Raw genomic sequence first — 4,571 nt, forward strand, 5'->3', positions numbered from 1 at the left:
CCCTTTGGTCCATATCTATGGAGTTTACGGCCTAAGATACACTTGGGCCGTAAACTCTCATTTGTTTGTGTTCTTTGATTTTTTTCTTGTCCTTAATACACCTACAATTAAGTCTAAGGCAGTAGAATAACACAAGCAACAAGCTAGACTCGGTTTCGGGAGTTTACCGCCCAAGAACACCTTGGGGAGTAAACTCCTAGATCTAGTGATTTAGCCTTCTAAATCATGTTATGAACACATATAAAGCTTTCTAACATTACTATAAAGAGTTACTCACGTTTTGGTATAAAAACTCGAAGATCCGTGAGAGAGAAAATGGCTTTTCTCTAGTTGGAAATGTGAATAATGAATGAATTTGGTTCAGAATTCTATTTATAGTCCTGAGATATTTTGGCAGAAAATATTTTTATTCCTGAAATGATCTCTAATATAATAGAGTGTTGGAATAACAGTGTTGCACACAACCCTAGTGCACCCACTCTCCTGATATTTCCTGAAGTGTAAACCCTGAATTACTCAAACTTACGCGAAAAGTCTGAAAATTAATTGTGACTGCTATAACTTCTATTGAAGTGATATAGTTTGTACAGAATGGAAATTTCGGGTTGTCACATCATCCCCCCGTTAGAAGGAATTTCGTCCCAAAATTAGAACATAATCAAATAAGAAGTTACAAATAACTAAGCGAAAAGGTGAGGGTATTTCAGTTTCATCTGATCCTCACGTTCCCAAGTGAATTCCGGTCCACGCTTTGCGTTCCAGCGCACCTTCACTATCGGGATACGGCTCTGTTTTGTTTGCTTGACCTCTCGGTCCATGATCTCTACTGGTTCCTCCACGAAGTTGAGGCTCTCGTTGATCTCGATCTCGTCGAGTGGAATAAAAAGAGTCTCGTCTTTAGACACTTTTTTAAGTTCGAGACGTGGAAGGTAGGATGTACGTTACTGAGTTCGTGTGGTAGATTGAGTTTGTAAGCTACAGGGCCGATTCTCGCGAGAATCTCGAAAGGCCCTATGTATCTTGGATTGAGCTTCCCACGCTTTCCAAAGCGTATCAAGCCCTTCCATGATGAGACCTTCAGTAGGACTCGGTCGCCCACCTGGAACTCTAATGGTTTCCTAGGCTTGTCAGTGTAGCTTTTATGTCGGTCTCTAGAGGCTTTCAATCATTCACGAATTTGAACGATATTCTCTGTCGTTTCCCGAATGATCTCCGGACCCGTGAGAGTGCTTTCGGGAATTCGCCCCTTAGCTAACTGGGTATCACCCACTTCAGCCCAGCACAGAGGGGATCTGCACTTTCGGCCATAGAGGGCCTCGAATGGAGCTGCCTTTATGCTAGTGTGATAACTGTTATTGTAGGAAAATTCGACAAGGGGTTAATGAGTATCCCAAGCTTTTCCAAAGTCAATCACACAGGCACGCAACATATCTTCTAAGGTTTGGATAGTTCTCTCACTTTTCCCATCGGTTTGTGGATGGTAGGTTGTACTCATGTACAGCCTAGTTCCTAGGGAATTTTGTAATGACTGCCAGAACCTCGAAGTGAATCTACTATCTCTATCTGAGATGATAGATAAAGGAACACCGTGCAGCCTTACAATCTCCCTGATGTAAGTTCGGGTAAGTTTCTCCATCTTGTCTGTTTCTTTGATCGGTAGGAAGTGTGCAGACTTCGTCAGTCTATCAACGATGACCCATATGGAATCAAGTCCACCTGTCGTCTTGGGCAACTTGGTTATGAAGTCCATAGTGATCCGCTCCCACTTCCATTTTGGTATCTCCGGTTGTTGTAGAAGACCGGAGGGTTTCTGGTATTCGACCTTGACCTTTGCATAAGTAAGGCATTTACTCATGAAGGTAGCAATATCTGCTTTCATGTTAGGCCACCAGTATAACTTTTTAAGATCCAGATACATCTTATCTGAACCCGAGTGGACGGAATAACGAGTGTTGTGAGCTTCGGTCATGACCAAGTCTCTGAAGCCACCGTGCTTCGGTGTCCAGATCCAATCCATGAGGTATAAGGCTCTGCCACCCTTGACTTCCAAGTTCTTATCCATCCCTCTAAGGGATTCACCAGCCACATTTTCAGGTTTCAAAGCGTCGAGCTGAGCCTCCTTAATTTGCGTGGATAAGTGTGAATGGATAGTTAGAGTCAAAGATTTGACCCTACGACCAGTATATTCTTTCCGACTTAGGGCGTCAGCTACTACATTGGCTTTACCCGGATGATAACGAATTTCACATTCGTAATCGCTGAGTAGCTCGACCCACCGTCGTTGTCTCATGTTGAGCTCTTTCTGGTCGAAAATGTGTTGTAGACTCTTATGGTCCGTAAAGATCATGCTTTTTGTACCATATAGGTAATGTCGCCAGATCTTCAGAGCAAACACAACTGCTCCTAGTTCAAGATCGTGGGTTGTGTAATTAACCTCATGTGTCTTCAGCTGTCTCGAGGCATAGGCGATGACTTTACCTCGCTGCATCAGAACACATCCGAGTCCTTGATTGGATGCATCGCAATAGACAATGAAGTCTTCTATCCCTTCGGGGAGGGATAGTATCGGGGCGGTGCACAAGGCTCGTTTGAGCGTTTGGAACGCTCTTTCCTGTTTCTCTTCCCAGTCAAAGGCCACGCCTTTCTGGGTCAGGGTTGTAAGAGGTTTCGCTATGCTGGAGAAGTTCTGAATGAACCTGCGATAGTAGCCAGCGAGACCTAGAAATTGATGAATTTCGATAGGTGTCTTCGGTGCTGACCAGTTCTCGATGGCCTTAATTTTGGAAGGGTCCACGTGTATTCCCTCTTCGCTAACAACATGGCCCAGAAATTTGACTCGCCGAATCCAAAATTCGCACTTTGAGAACTTCGTGTAGAGCTTCTCTGATCGTAATGTTTCTAAGATTTTACGGAGATGTTGACTATGTTCCTCCTTACTTCGAGAGTAGATGAGTATGTCATCAATGAAGATGATGAAGAACGTAAGGACGACACACCCTATTCATCAGATCTATGAATACTGCGGGCGCGTTTGTTAATCCGAACGGCATCACTACAAACTCGTAGTGCCCATAACGAGTTCGGAAGGCTGTCTTGGGAACATCCTCCTCTAACACTCGTAGTTGGTGATATCCGGATCGCAGATCTATCTTCGAGAAGTAGTTGGCTCTTTGAAGTTGATCAAATAAATCGTCAATGCGGGGCAAGGGATAACGATTTTTAATGGTAAGTTTGTTAAGTTCTCTATAGTCGATGCACATGAGAAACGATCCATCTTTCTTCTTGACGAACAAGACTGGTGCTCCCCAGGGTGAGAAGCTTGGTCGAATGAATCCCTTCTTAAGAAGTTAGTTAAGTTGACTGGAAAGTTCCTGCATCTCGGCCGGTGCCAGACTATAAGGAGATTTGGCTACTGGGGTAGCTCCTGGCACTAGGTCGATTCTGAACTCGACTTGGCGTTACGGTGGTAAACCGGGAAGTTCTTCTGGGAAGATGTCGGGAAAGTCAAGTACTTCTGGGATTTTCTGAATGTCTTTCATTTCTTGACTCGTATCAACGACGTGTCCGAGGAATGCATGATATTCCTTTCGCAAACACGTCTGGGCTTGAATGCACGAAATGATACGAAGGCTCGTACTAGGTTTGTCGTCGTAGATAATTAAGGTTTCGTTGTTAGGAAGGTTAAGACGAACTGCTTTTTCAAACCACATGATGTCGGTGCGAAGAAGACTCAACCAATCCATACCGATGATAACGTCGAAACATTTAATTTGGACTGGCATGAGATCTATCTTGAAAGTATGGCCATCTAAAGTTAAAGTACAACCTACGTATATGTAGTTAGTACTCTCCGTTTTCCTGTTATCCATTTCTAGCGTGAATGAATTGTCTAATGCACAGGGTTTTTGTTTAAGCAGGTGTGCAAATTTGTGACTTACAAAACTTTTCTCGGCTCCACTATCGAAAAGTATGCAAGCATATGAGTTATCGAGGAGGAACGTACCAGTAACTATCGTAGGATCAGCTACTGCTTCCTCGTGACCTAGGGCCATAACTCTTCCTACTTCTCCAGCCATCCCCGCTTTAGGGCAGTTCCTCTTGTAGTGGCCTACCTCGCCACAACCGTAGCAGGCTTGGCCCATACCGGCATTAGGAACCTGGGCGGCCTGAGCTGTTAGAGTTTGGCAGAAACGGGCTGTGTGCCCTTTCCTATTGCAGTTGGTGCATTGCATCTCCCTGCAAGGCCCGTGGTGGTGGAAGTTGCATTTGTTGCACTTCGGGAGAGACCCAACATAAGTTTTTGCTGGTAAGGGGTTCGCAGGGACAACGGGAGTCATTGTGGCAGCATTGATCGCCACAAGTTGTTGTTTATTGGAGGATCCTTGAGAAGCCCCTCTTTTCCTCTTATTCCACCCCTTCTTGTTATAGTCGGGGTTGGACTTTTGGGGTACGGGTGTAGGGATTGTTGGGTTCTTGTGTTTCCCGTGGTCTATGAGATACTGTGCCAGCTCCTTGGCGCTATCAAAAGTGACAGGCTTGGAGGCTAACACACTTGACTAGATCTGGGGCGA

The sequence above is a fragment of the Lactuca saligna genome, chromosome 4 (assembly GCF_052625555.1).
Source record: "Lactuca saligna cultivar CGN05327 chromosome 4, ASM5262555v1, whole genome shotgun sequence".
Taxonomy (NCBI): domain Eukaryota; kingdom Viridiplantae; phylum Streptophyta; class Magnoliopsida; order Asterales; family Asteraceae; genus Lactuca; species Lactuca saligna.